The sequence below is a fragment of the Pituophis catenifer genome, unplaced genomic scaffold (genome assembly GCF_029215685.1).
Source record: "Pituophis catenifer annectens isolate HBS135680 unplaced genomic scaffold, rPitCat1.0.hap2 SCAF_4, whole genome shotgun sequence".
NCBI classification, from domain to species: domain Eukaryota; kingdom Metazoa; phylum Chordata; class Lepidosauria; order Squamata; family Colubridae; genus Pituophis; species Pituophis catenifer.
Genome location: NW_027256884.1, coordinates 17,786,958 through 17,802,702, shown reverse-complemented (window position 1 = coordinate 17,802,702; position 15,745 = coordinate 17,786,958).

Sequence of the window (15,745 nt, the reverse complement as noted above, 5' to 3'; positions counted from 1 at the left end):
ACTATGAATAAAAGCGGGGGGGGGGAATCAGCAGCTGATTTCTCAAAAGGAAGGAAGAGAGACAGGAACAATTTTGTCAAATTTCTTCTAACAATTGTATTCGGGAAATAAATGCTGCCAATCCTAAAATCTGGAGGTAGGATAAACCTCCTACATTTGCGAATGTACAATTCTCGCCTTAATTTATGTTTAAAATTGTAAATTCTGACTGTTTTTAGTCCAGTTTTACAATTGGACTAAAAGTGATCTCTCCAAATGTTCATCTTTCTTTCTGCCATGTAGTGAAGTTGGACTTCCCTTTGCTGATAGAAATGATACCGTGTTTCTCTGAAAATACGACCTACCCTGAAAGTAAGTCCTAGCTTGATTTTTACATGTGTGCCCAGTATAAGCCCTACCCCCCAAAATAAGCCCTAATTAAGACCCCACCCATTCCAGAGTGCACAAGTAAAAATTAAGTTAGGGTGGGGATGGAGGGGTGGAGCTGCCCTACTGTTTATCTTTGGACAGTTGAGCCAGGCCTCACACACCCCAATACTTGCCTTACCGGCCCATTCCTTCTGCAACCAGCAAGGCTTTCCTGAAGGCCTCTGTAGCTGATAACAGAGCTCCAGATCAATCCAGAGCTTCAGGGGCCTTCAGGAAAGACTTGCCGGCCTTGCGAGTTGCAGAAGAAGTTCCTGAAGGCCTCTGACAATGAAAAAGTGAAGGTGAAGTGAGTCAGTGGATAACATTCCACCCTGAAAATAAGACCTGGTGCCTTTTTTGATGGTAAAATAAAAAAATAAAATAAAATAAAATAAAATAAATAAAATAAAATAAAATAAAATAAAATAAAATAAAATAAAATAAAATAAAATAAAATAAAATAAAATAAAATAAAATAATAAAATAAAATAAAATAAAATAAAATAAAATAAAATAAAATAAAATAAAATAATAAAATAAAATAAAATAAAATAAAATAAAATAAAATAAAATAAAATAAAATAAAATAAAATAAAATAAGACAGGATCTTATTTTCTGGGAAGCATGGTAGATTTCATCATTTTGCAGTTCAGCATAGAAAATAAGCAAAAAAAGAGAGATGAGCACTAAGGAATCATAGAGATGGTTCTTAATTTCCTGAAGGGTTTAGTTCCACTAGACTGGGCAAATTTAATAATGCCTCAACAGCCAATCAACACTTTCCATTGTTGGACTGAGGACATAGACCCAGAGAAATAGACACACACAAACAGGGTGAGAGAACACATGCTCTGTAGGATTGGACAGTATAATAACTTTGCAGCAGGAATAAACTTATCTTAGAAGCAAAGATAACTGAGACGTTTTGGATTTGCTTGTTTGTTTTAATAACAATAAAGAACAACACAACAAACTGGCAACATTTTCATTTACACTGGAAGGAAACAATGGCTGATTCACTTGCCTTCCCCCATCCCAAAAGCATGGTTGCCAAATCTTAAAATAAGCCAATCTTCTCATATATTCTTAGATTCTGTTCATTGCCAAAGAGGAAAAAAATCCCATTTTCAGAGTGTATTTTTATTTTCCATCCAAAGTAATAAATAATACTTTGGCCTGATGTGAAGGAGTTGCATTCTGTGAAGAGAAGACGGGGAAATGGGCAAGATAATTCTGGCAGATAAACAATACATAGTTGTAATTAAGGGCCAGGGTGGGGGTGCAATTTTTAATCTCCAAAATTCTAGATTTGACTTGAATCTTTAACTGAGCTTCACACAAGTAGGTAAAGAAGGCTCAAAATTGTGGGAATATGGGAAAAATCTGAGATATTTGAGATTAAAAAAAAAATCCTAATCAATTGTTGTTGATACAATTAAATGTATCAACAACAAACATGGAAATAGGGAAGCCTAAGTCTGACTATTTCCAATTTTCTTCTGTTTTCTTCTAAATAATCCTGCATTGTTCTTTCGAAAGTTCATAATAAACACACTCTGTGCATTTTCTCTCACAATGTGTATCTGAATTTACAGTGTATTCCACATAATATTTAACTGTACGTTAATACAATGTTCTACACCTGGAAGTAAACAATGAGCTGCCCATATTTGTGGTTGAGATTAAGTAGTAAAAACCCAACTGTGAGAGTGAAGATGTCCATCAATATAAACATCTTTATATTGAGTGAGTGGTCAGTCAAATGCAAATACACTTCAATTTATATGCTAAGTTATTCACATTGAGGAGAAAGTTCTGACTTCACACATATGGTGGTGGCACCTTATCTTATAATAAATCCTTCCATTCTTCACCATTCAGTCAGAACTGAAGAGTCTTCTTGGAGGAGAAGTGAAAGATTTTCAAGGAAAAACTAAGTCCAAGTTGCGTTTTCAAAAAATACCTTTGGGACAGCCATGACCTGGATGACTGAGAATCTCCATAGACGTTTTAAAAGAATGTTGGACAACTTGATGGTTCATTAGCATGTTTTCCTTAAAGGCTCAGTTATACCTGTTCTGACTTAGGCTTCCTTAGAAATTAAACAGCACAAACTTAGTCCTGGCAAACTGCTTTAATTCATACAGCTGTAAATTACTTTCATTTACAGTTCACAAGACTTGATAAACAATCTTTCAGAGGAAGGTTATCAACACCCACCTATCTCACATGGAACGCTGCCAAAGAGCTAATTTCCAGGCGCAGGGTGAGGCCAAACTTGGCACAGAGTCACAAACAGAAGTTTCAAATCTTGAATCGGCCAGATGAACTAATTGCTTCCTGCAAAAACTCACATCCCGTTTACTTCTCTTTTATGTCCTATGAGAGGGGCCAATCATCTCCAAGCCTTACTCCTAAGTCAACCCTGTTTCCTTAATTGTTCCTGTCTCCTGGCAGCTCTGCACATGCACACACTGGGAACAGGCTCATGCTGTTCTTCTGCCTCCTTCTGATTATCAGGCTCCAGAGGCAGCAAAGAACTACCAGATGGCTTTGGCACCCTCTCCTCCTCCAATTCAGAGGCAGAGCCATCGCCCGAGCCTTTCCCAGACTCCAGTACTGGCCCACGTTCCTCCCCAGCATCCTCACTGTCTGAATCTGCTGCCAGCTCTGCTGGCTGCTGGCAGGCCACAACAATACCTCAAGGTTGGGAGCAGCAGGATTTCAAATGCCACTACCAGGAATGTGATATGCCTCCTTTTCACACTTGTGGCTAACTCATAGACATTGGAGGGGGTGTCACTGGACCAAGATGAACCTGGGACTAACCAATAAGTGGGATTGTTCTTAAATGTGGAAAAAACTTCCTTCCAAATATGCATTTTCTACCTTATTCTTGAGAGTGTTAGAATTGGCCATGAGAGCTGTTGACATTTTCTCTTACAAATGTTTTTTGATCACTTTGCAGTTTCCATGACTGCCTCCTCTTGCAATTTAATTGAAATGTGGGATGCCAAGGATATAGGGAGACTCTAGAGAGGATTGTGTAATGAAAGATAAGAATTTAAGCACACACCTCTTGAATTTTATTTTGGGCTTGGTCGGGGTGGGGTTGTTTTCTTTGTGAACAATTAGGAAAAGGCAAAATTGATGTCAAGTACCATAAGATAAGGGTAGGATGTCCACCAAAAGTGCTCTCTGGGAGAATTTCACTAAAATATTATTGTTCTTGGGAGAAAATGATGCAGTCTCCCTTCAAACTAATTTAGAAAAGTGAAAAAAAGAGGAAAATGAATTTTATTTCACTAATTTCAGCTGCTTAGATCAGCATGACAAGAGTCAGTGAAATGTAAAATCCACCGGATAGGTTCAGTCCATCCTGCAGATTAATTTGTGCAGCATGGATCAGAATGCATTCTTATCATATATCTACACTGAATGTCATTTACCAATAATATATTACCAATTTCTTTAGCAGTCTGCTTGCTAACCAGCAGGGCATCCCTCTTGCTGCTTCCAAGTACAGTCCATGTCAATTTACAACAGGAAAAAAAAATAGTTCTTTGAGAATTGCACTCTTTTGTTATGAAGCCAACTCTTTTTCCTGCCTTTACTCTAAGTGGGCCTCAAAATGGATTTTCCGTCTCTACATTAAAGCAGAACATCTATGACTTTTGCGAGAACTTCAAAGCTTCCTCAGTAATTAAAGAAGATGGGCAGCTTTAGCTTTGGTGCTCTGAGCTAGCTGCCTGGAGGGAACATTAAGCAGAGATTGTTTGGGAGGGCAGAGATGGCCTTGCTATTAGACGAAGCCAAGTGCTTCCTCTTTTCAAAAATAAAATGAAGGCTATTTTGCCTAATGGTTGTTTAATGCTGAGTTAGCTTTGCAATGTCAGTTGGATGTCAGCCTGGCACAGATTAGCAGGGTATTAAAATGACTCCCTTCTTTAATTTTTGTAAGTGGAAATATCAAGATGAGCAACCTTCAGAATAGTTTGTGCATATAATAGCACAAGGGTATCAAACGTTTTGTATATAAAAGACAATAGAACCTCTACAAAAAAAAAAAGAAAAAAAAGACAATAGAACCAGTTATTTATGCAGAGAAAATAAACATACAACCAGCATGAAATAGACAAAGTGGGATGGGATGGGATGGGATGGGATGGGATGGGATGGGATGGAGGAGAGGAGAGGAGAGGAGAGGAGAGGAGAGGAGAGGAGAGGAGAGGAGAGAAGAGAAGAGAAGAGAAGAGAAGAGAAGAGAAGAGAAGAGAAGAGAAGAGAAGAGAAGAGAAGAGAAGAGAAGAGAAGAGAAGAGAAGAGACCTTCTTTTTCCAGCAAGCCGGGCTGGCCTAATTTTTTAAGTGTTTTTACTTGTTTTGTTTATCGTTTTTAATTAATGGGGCCAAATTTATATATATCTTTTAACTGTATTTTAATATTTGTATTTGATGTTTTTATTTGGCTGTTCACCGCCCTGAGTCCTCAGGGAGAAGGGCGGTATACAAATTCAAAATAAAATAAATAAAATAAAAAATAAAGAGAAGAGAAGAGAAGAGAAGAGAAGAGAAGAGAAGAGAAGAGAAGAGAAGAGAAGAGAAGAGAAGAGAAGAGAAGAGAAGAGAAGAGAATTCTTTATTGGTCAAGTGTGATTAGACATACAAGAAATTTGTCTTAGTGTACATACAACAATAGTGAAAGATCATTATCATAGTCATTGTAAAATGCATTCATCATAAAACATTAGATACAGCACAGTGATAGTCAAATAGGACAGAAATTGAGACAAATCAGACTTGAAGAATCTGTGTCCAATGTAACAAAATCCAACCAACTGATGATGAACTACGGATCACTTGATTTTTAATAATTACATTCACTCACTGTCACTAGATGCACTTGATAAGCAGAAAGGTAATAAACAGAAAGTTTAATGGGCTATCAAAGATACTTACTGTGCAGCCTTTATCTTGTATGCTTCATCACTTTCACATAGACCACCTTCTTCATGGTCAGCTTAATATGTGCACTTGTCCCCTTGGGTAAATACTGAGAAGGATTCCTGTATTTGTGCCACAGAATCTCTAGAGCCAATTTCACTTGGAGGAAGTGGCATTGCATTTTCATAACATTCAAAGAACTGATCCCATTGCATGAATACCTATAACATGGAATAACGAAATAATCCTTAAACAAATATTCTCTCTGGTGCTTTCTAAGCACAAATCAAATAATTTGATAAGTTTCTAAAGTTTGGCAACTTCATCTATACTATTCAAAATGTACACAGAAATATTTATGAGAAATGCACATATGGAAGAATCTACCATTGGGGTTAAAATCAACAACCTCCAATATGCAGCTGATACCACATTGCTCATGAAAAACAAGGAAATGTTTCTGGCAGTATTTTAATTTTACTGTAGGTAAAATGTAGAATGCCTTGAAACACGAACAATGTAGCATACAAATTTAATAAATAAATAACATAGTGGTGGTACCTAGCTTTAAAATAAGATTATGTGGTTTCCAGAAGGATAAATGTGCCACAGTTTTCTGTCATTCATGATGGTTAGGCATTTCTTTAGAGTTTTATTATTAAGAGTGCCTAGAGAACATAAGCAGAACCCAATTTATGTATTATTTATTTAATCATATTTCATAATATTCCACCTTTGAAAGTAACTCTACACACAAACTATCTTACAAACAATAGTAAGGTAAAGGTAAAGGGTTCCCTTGCACATATGTGCTAGTCAGTCATGACTAAATGCCAAAATCTTACAGAACGCTGTTACCTTCCCACCAAAGGTGGTCCCTATTTTTCTACTTGCATTTTTTACTTGCTTTCGAACTGCTAGGTTGGCAGAAGCTGAGACAAGTAACGGGAGCTCACCCCATTATGCAGCACTAGGGATTCGAACCACTGAACTGCCGACCTTTCGGTCGACAAGCTCAGCATCTTAGCCATTGTATTGTTTACAAACAATAAACAATTAGAATTGATTGTGTATTTATGATGTGTAGAGCAATTCAACTCTGGGATCCTTCCTGCAGGGCTTTTAGTAATAACTAAGTGACTATAATTGTAGTGGAATGTAGTCTGGATTCCAGGCAGGAGGGAGTGCAAAGAGACAGTGAGGCATGGAAAGTTTGATGGAGGAAAGAAAGTTAAGATGGCTTCTCCCTAGCAATTCTCAGAGTAGTGATGCAAATAGTTGCTTTAGTTTGGCAAGATTTCTATCTACAAGTGAAAACAATAAAGGAAATTGTCCCAAAAGTGCTTTTTCAAGAGGCGACTGGACTTTCTGCTTTTTCTTTGAAGACATTTCGCTTCTCATTCTGAACTGTTCTTCAGTTCAGAACAGTTAGGCAAATAATGTTATGTTGATGTTTCAAATACTACATCATAACCCAAATATATTTCCCTGGAAGTAAGGCACAATCAAGGAGAGTAATTTGTAGAAAAAACAGAAAGCCCAGCTGCCTCTTGAAAAAGCACCTTTATTTTTTATTTATTTATTTATTTAAATTTATATACCGCCCTTCTCCCTGAGGACTCAGGGCAGTGTACAGCCAGAATTAAAAAACATGAAATACAAATATTAAAAACAATTAATATATATATAAATTTGGCCCAAAATTAAAAATACAAACCAATTAAAACATTTAAAATTTCTTCTTAAGCCAGCCCGGCTTGCTGGAAAAAGTGGGTTTTAAGGGCACGGCGGAAGGCACTAAGGTCTTGGATTCTCCTTATCTCTGGGGGCAACTGATTCCAGAGGGTAGGTGCCCCCACAGAGAAGGCCCTCCCCCTGGGGGTCACCAGCCTACATTGATTGGCTGATGGCACCCTGAGGAGGCCCTCTCTGTGGGAGCGCACGGGACGATGGGAGGTCGTCGGTAGCAGCAGGCAGTCTCGAAGATAGCTAGGCCCGATGCCATGGAGCGCTTTAAAGGTGATAACCAGCACCTTGAAGCACACCCGGAAGACCACTGGGAACTTTGGGACAATCATGACCTGGATGACTGAAAATATCCAGAGACAAAGGAAATTGTACAGAAATTAATTGTGTGTGTCTTTCTTGGTTCTTGAGGTTTGACAATAATTCAGCCAGCTTCTGACATGTCTTCTTCTACCTTCTCCATTCTTCAGGAATCCTTCCCTCAAAAATGCTGGTGATATTGGTTCAGAAACTCTTCATTGGAATGAAGAAAACTTCTTCTGATAGAATTTTCTTCTGCTTTCTGTTTGTGGGCTTATCTATACTTTTGGTGAACATTGGGGAACAAAATGCAGGACTAGCTCGGCTCTGATCCAGTAGGATTTGTCCTTGTATTCTTTTTCATAAGCTACTACATAGCTGGAAAACATGGCATCTTATTATGTTTCATTTTATGCACTTTTTAGTTGCCTCCTTAAATTGCTCTCCATCCTCAGTGGGCTCAAGGCAATCTGCTTCTGCCAGAGAACCAGAAGCCCTCACCTCATCCCACACACGTCTTCCCTTTGTTCTTTTTCAACAGCCAATTTGGCTGAGGTTAAAGAGGGAACTGTTTTGTATATATTTGTGACCTGAGGCCAAGCCAGTAGAAAATATTTCATAGCAAAAGACTGATTAACTAACCTGTGGGCACTGTTTAATCAGAAAAAGTACCAACGTGAACATGGGATTCTGAATAACTGGAAGTACTTCAACATTTTTTCCCCATAATATAAATGATGGTGTATATTGAGCTTCTCCCATCTTTTTTTTTTTTTATTTGATTTTATATGCCGCCCTTCTCCGGAGACTCAGGGTGGCTTACAGTGCGTTAAGCAATAGCCTTCATACTTTTGTGTATTTTTTTATACAAAGTCAGCTTATTGCCCCCACAAACTGGGTCCTCAATTTATCTACTTTAGAAAGGATGGAAGGCTGAGTCAACCTTGAGCCTGGCAAGATTCGAACTTACTTTAATTGCAGACAGTTGGTGTTAAAGCTAGTGCTTTAGTCTGCAGCGCTATCCAGGCTCCTCTTCTTAAAATTTAAGAATATTAGGAGATTAACCATTAACTTTGACATAGGTTTGATTGGCAGAATAGCAAAATAAACAAATACGTTGATATTGGAAATAGCTTAAAGCAAGAGTTTATTCTTCAGTGAGATGAATAGTGCACCTATAACTAAAGTTTATAAACATTTTGTCTTGCTATTTTAACCTACTTTTTTCTATACAGTAAATACTCCCAGATGCATATTAGAAGCCTTTTAATTTATCACTAACCAAACATGAACAATAAGATGAAAAATGCCTCAAAGATTTTGTAGAGTCCTGCAGCTATAGTTAAAAAAAAACTATTGCCAATCCATGATCATTCTGACTTGAAAAACAATGATCTATGACAGCCTTTTCCTAATAGGGCATCCTCCTCCAGATTTTTGGATGTGAGCTGCAGAATTTTCCAGCCATCCTGGTCATTGCTAATAAAGACTGAAGAATCATGATATCTAAACTTTCAGACCTAGATCATTTTCAGCCAGTTAAAAATACGGAGCTTAGTAATCACCAAAGGAAGACTTTTCCAAATACATTGAATATAGATTTAATTCGGACCTTCCATATCTTGTTGATTTGTATGTGTGTGTGTACATATAATGCATATACACCCACTTTGAACGAGTGGTCCTTCAGTTGAATTAATGCTATGGCCACAAAACATAGAGTTGAAATAAGCATGAGCACAACATATCTCTGATATTTATTCAAGCAGCCTGACTTTAAGTTTCTCTATAAACTGTACCAAAATGATGTCAGTGCTTTAATAGCAATAACACTTAGACTTATATACTGCTTTACAATGATTTACAGCCCTCTCTAAGTGGTTTACAGAGTCAGCATATTGCCCCCAATAATTTGGGTCCTCATTTTACCCACCTTGGAAGGATGGAAGGGTGAGTCAACCTAGAGCCTAGTGAGATTTGAACTGCCAAATTGCAGATAGTGGGCAATCAACAGAAGTAGCCTGCAGTACTGCACTCTAACCACTGCACCACCATGGCTCATGCATTGCTCTCTTAAAACTGGTCAGTCTGCCTTTCTTTCTTTCTTTCTTTCTTTCTTTCTTTCTTTCTTTCTTTCTTTCTTTCTTTCTTTCTTTCTTTCTTTCTTTCTTTCTCTATGTGTCTGTCTGTCTGCCTGTCTGTCTTCATGCTCATGGGAGGTCTGAAGCACTTTCTCTATTTTTTTTTAAGTGTGAACTCTAATAAGTTGTCATTGGGTGTATAAATGCACATGCAGTACTTTAGAAAATAAGACATGGTTGAACTTTGACTAACTTCAAAGATGATCTGAAAACCATTGTATTTATTGTTAGACATATGATGACTGATCGCTGTTATTAAGTGATAGATAGCCAGTGCTATTTCCTTCCCACTGAACAATTAATTGAAAAAAGTTGGGAAAACCTTTATCTTGCAATCTTATTTTTCATTTACTGTCATCAACTTTTGTCTTTTGAATTCAGCATGTCTTGTGAAGGATCTATAAATACATTTTCATTCATTCATGAACCAACCAGGTTTCAATCAATTTAGAGGAAGTGCCTGCATAGTTTAATCTTATTTTCAAATAGTTAACTCTGTTAATAAATAAATTGTATTGTCAAGAATATATATATATATATATATTTCCAAGAATATCTTTAGATAAATCATCATTCCATTAAATAAATATCACTCCTTGGAAAGAAGAAGCATAGAAAATGACATAAAATATTTCTCCCAAGAAAAATATCCCAAATTTGTTTTGCTCCACAAAAGCAGCCAAGGAAACCTGCTAATCTAATTATTTAAAATAAAAGATCTGGTTCATCATATTTTTCCAGTGCTTTATGCATTGTCATACAATTACTTTATCTTATTAAGTAATTCATTTCCATGTAATGATGAATAGTCTTTTTATCAGCTGCATATGGTAAATATAAAACTGATGATTTAGAAATTGTTGTGGCCCACCAGCTGCCACAATGCAGACTCGGATGATGAGGAGGTTGAGGAGGAATGTGGGTCAGTGCTGGAGTTTGGGGAAGGTTCTGATGGATGCTCTGCATCGGACGCAGAGATAGAGCCAGGGCTGTCCAACATTTCCCAGCCACCAGAGAGACAGCTGCCTTTGGAGGCTGATATGAGTGAGGAGGAAGAACAGCTGGGCCAGTTCCAGATGCATGTATGCTCAGAGCAGTTACAAGAAATGAGCAATGGAGGCAAGGAGTTGACTCGGGAAGCAAAGCACACGTGGACACTGAATGGCCCCTCCCTGACTGGGGAATAAATAGAAGGAAAGGGGAGTGGTTGTCATATGAGACAACAGTTCATATTTCTGAAGATTTTGCTCATCGTACCACAGATACTGCTTGCCAGAACTTAATTTGAAGCCTTTCAGCTGAGAGCTCACAGCTTGCAATTATCGCAAGGAACTGATAAGGTCTGTTACTGCAGTTAACTCCTTGAAGGACTATTGCCTGGACTTTTTGGTGGGTGAATGTCATTAATTCGCAAGAGGCAAATAAAGAGGGTTTTTTTTGTGACAAGGAGTCTGTTTCTTGCTTCTGCTAAGGCTGGGTCAGAACAGAAATAAAAACTGATGGGTTGGATCCTCAGAATTAGTTTCACATTTTATTTCTAACCATTGTTTATTCTAATAACTACCCCATCTTATCTGCATGACTAAGAATAAATAACAACAACGTTTTGAAGCTTAGCACTAATTGAGTCAAAACTAAATACTGTAGTATGGTAACCTCTGAGGTAGTTTATGATAACATTCATAATAAAATATAATTCTCTGAACATTCAGCAACACAATACCCAATCCAATGTTAAAACCAAATAAACCTACTAGAAAACACATCGTTGTGACAATGTATATAAGACTCAAAAATAGGGGGGAAAGGAGAAGAATGTGCAATGCATATTCTACCAGGACTTCTGGAGAGGACTAGCAAATTGCAGACAGCTCTGTGTAAAGTGGAACCAATTCTGTGGGTAAGAACAGGATGCCGAGCAGAAGATTGGGTCCTTCAACACTCTCCCCAAAAAAAGAAGGTGTGAGATTGCCCAAGCTTCATACAGGACTTGAAGACTGCAAGGTAGTGGTTTATAGAGTATATAACAGAATAGTAGAGTTGGAAGGGACTTTGGAGATCTTCTAGGCCAACTCCCTGCTCAAGTAGGACACCCTATACCATTCCAGACAGTGATTCTCCAGACTTTTCTTAAAAGCCTCCAGTGATGGAGCACCCACAACTTGTGATGGCAGGCTGTTCCACTGATGAATTGTTCTCACTGTTAGGAAATTTCTCCTTTCTTGGGATGATGAGTACAGACCAAGACACCCAGGAAAGGGAGGAGTCAAAAGAAGAAATGAAGAGGGAAGAAGACAAAGAGGAAATAACAATGAAAATAATAGTGATTGATGAATTAAACCAGGTGGAAAACATATTAAGAGAGTTTATTTTATTTATTTATTTAGTCAAGCATGTATTAGATAGCAGATATAAGTAAAGACATAATTATGAATACATGAGATGGATACAAATAAAAGAGAATATTAGGACAGGGATGGTAGGCATGCTGGTGTGCTTATGCACGCCCCTTAAAGACCTCTTAGGAATGGGGTGAGGTCAACAGTAGACAGTCTAAGGTTATAGTCATGGGGGTTTGGGGAAGAAACCACAGAGTCAGGTAGAGCATTCTAGGCCTTGACCACTCTGTTGCTGAAGTCATATTTTCTGCAATGGAGTTTGGAGTGGTTTACCTTAAGTTTATATCTATTGTTTGCTTGGGTATTGTTCTGGTTGAAGCTGAAGTAGTTATTGACAGGTAGGACATTATAGCAAATAATTTTATGTACTACACTTAGGTCAGACCGAAGGTGGCATAGTTCTAAGTTGTCTAAACTCAACATTTCAAGTCTGGTGGCATAAAGTATTCTATTGCGGGTAGAGGAATGGAGGACTCTTCTTGTGAAATATCTCTGGACTCTCTCAATTGTATTTATGTCCGATATGCAGTGTGGGTTCCAGACAGATGAGCTGTGTGTTGGAAGATATGTTTGAAATGGAGGCAGGGGCCTGGGTAGAAATTTCAGAAACTAGGCAGTGGAAGAGGCAGGGGTGAAATGCTCCCAGTTTGTACCGGATCGCCCGATCCGGTAGCGATGGTGGCGGGTGGTTCGGAGAACCGGTAGTAAAAATCCCTGTGCCCCCCCCATGCCCAGCTGAGCCACACAATCATCAGAGGCTTTTTTTTTTAACTTTTAAAAGCATTTTTTCTACAACCTCTTCTGACGAAAAAATGCTTTTAAAAGTTAAAAAAAAAGCCTTGAATGATCACGCGGCTCAGCTGGGATCGTCAGAGCCTTTTCAAAGCATTTTTTCCTGCAACCTCTTGGTCGAAGAGGTGGTAAAAAAAATGCTTTGAAAAGTCTCTGACGATCCCAGCTGAGTTGCCTGATCGGCAGAGGTATTTTTTAAAAAGTCTCTCTGACGATCCCAGCTGAGTTGCCTGATCGGCAGAGGCTTTTCAAAGCATTAGAAAAAATGCTTTGAAAAGTTTTTTTTTTAAAAAGTTGGCCACGCCCACCCAGTCTCATTACCCACCACCACCAAGCCACGCCCACAGAACTGGTAGTAACAAATTTTACATTTCACCCCTGGGAAGAGGGTAGAGGTGGGGGAAATACCTAGATTGGACATCCAAGAAATAGACATAAACGGAGATTTAAGAGAGGAATTTGGAAGGTAAGTAAAAAAAAAAAAGCATAGCAATTAAAGTATTGAAGTGGGCAAGAGACAATGGATAGATAATGTTTATTGTTCTGATTCACTTTTCCTTTCCCCCCTCTTTCTTTTAAAGCATAGCAATTAAAGTACAAAGCAAGCAAGAGATGATGGATGATTCCTTTTTTGTTGTTGTTTTGAGTTGCTTCTACATCCTCCTTCCCTATTCTTTCTTCTTCTTTTTTTGTTAGGCAGGTGACATGATTAGAAGTTAGACAGGAAAGAAAGAAAAAGTTTCTTAATAAAGGGTGGCATGATTAAAAGCTAGAATAAGTGATAGAAATAAGGGGAACATTAATGTATACATTTTGATTTCAAAAAATGAAAGTGATAATGAGAAAATGTGGAATAATTGAATAATGATAAACTGCAACCTAACATAAATGTGTATTGTTGTTGTTGATAATAATAATAATAATAATAATAATAATAATAATAATAATAATAATAATAATTTTATTTCTATACCGCCCTTCTCCCGAAGACTCAGGGCGGTGTACAGCCTATTAAAAACACAAAAATATACAGACATCACTTAAAAAATAATTAAAATTATTAAATTTTAAATTTTAAAATTTAAATTTTATAGAGCCTTGGTAGTACAGTGGTCTAAAGCACCCTGTTATTAAGAACAGCTGCCTGCAATTACTGCAGGTTCGAATCTTGCCAAGGCTCAAGGTTGACTCAGCCTTCCATCCTTTCTAAGGTAGATAAATTGAGGATCCAGTTGTGGGGGCAATAAGCTGACTTTGTTTAAATATACAAAAGAATGAAGGCTATTGCTTAGCGCATTGTAAGCCTCCCTGAGTCTCCGGAGAAAGGCGGCATATAAATCAAATTAAAAAAAATAATAATAATTTCAGCCAAATTAAAACCCAAAAATTTAAAACACCCAATTTCAAATCCTTTACATTGATAGCCCGGCCTGGTGGAACAGCAGGGTCTTGAGGGCCCAGCAAAATACACGGAGGTCGGAGATCTTGCGCAATTCCAGGGGCAGCTCATTCCACAAGGCAGGAGCTCCCACAGAGAAGGCCTTCCCCCTGAGTGTCACCAGCCGACATACCTTGGCCGATGGCACCCTGAGGAGCCCCTCTCTGTGGGAGCGGACTGGCCGGTGGGAGGCTACTGGTGGCAGAAGTTGGTCTCGAAGGTACCCGGGTCCTAAGCCATGGAGTGCTTTAAAGGTGGTGACCAACACCTTGAATCCCACCCGGAAGACCACTGGGAGCCAGTGCAGCTCGCACTATTAGAGATACATCAGTTGATTGAATGTAATAATTATGTTTAATCTGATCAATTTTATTTGTATTGGAATGTATGGCGCCCAGGTACCACACTGTTCACACATTGATTTGACATTTTTATAACAAATAATAAAAAACTTGGGGGGGGGAGGAAATTTCTCCTTCATTCTTTTCCTCTCCTTGTTTAGTTTCCATCCATTGTTTCTTTTCTTGCCTTCTGGTACTTTAGAAAAATAGGTTGAGTCCTCTTCTTTGTGGCAGCCCCTCAAATATTGGAACACTGCTATCATGTCACTCCTTGTCCTTCTTTTTACTAGAATAGATATACCCAATTCCTGCAATGACAGAAAAAATAAATTTGTCATTCCTGTACAATCTGAAATTGAAGCCTTTCAAAAGGACACTAAGTTTACACTTTCTTTGCTAATTACTTTCAAAAATTGCTTTGTAACTGCTTTATACAAGTTAGACACCTTCAAAATGACAAGGCTGAAAACACTAGGTGAATGCCTTACAATTTTCATTGTAGGAAAATGAAACTGTATTTTTATAAGCTTTAGGGATTTAAAATAAACAAAAAAAAGCAAGACAAAGTTTTGGCTAAAAAACTTTTAAATGGGCTAACTGCTCAAAAAATGTTGGAATATTTGGTTTTGTATATTTAGAGTTTGGAAATAAACTTAAAAACTAAATGCATTTTTATGGGAAAGAAAAATAGAAGTTTGCATCAATAATGTTAGCTGTGTTATGTGTTCTTAGGAACAGTCTGTTCCTAGAACAAGCTGCTACAGAAAAATATTTGCAAAAAAAATGTATCTGAGAAGAACAAGTGAACAAGAATATGTCATTAAACATACCAAAAAACAAAAACAAAAAAACCGAACCAAAAGAACAAAAAACCAGATACGGCTTTAAAAACTAAGGAAATAAAATGCCAATCTGAGAAATAAATTGGAATAATTTCTTCTTGTTGGTTTTGCAAAAGAGGGTGGGGTTTTTTTAAGTTTTCAAAAAATTTAAAACAAGGATCAATAATCATCTGAATGGATGAATGACAACATTGTTTTACAGAAGAAGAAGAAGAAGAAGAAGAAGAAGAAGAAGAAGAAGAAGAAGAAGAAGAAGAAGAAGAAGAAGAAGAAGAAGAAGAAGAAGAAGAAGAAGAAGAAGAAGAAACAACAGAAACACAAAGATGGTTTATTTGATCAGGGTTAAAATGGGATATGCTAGAGTTTGGAGCAGTTCATTTCCGATTTGTTGCCA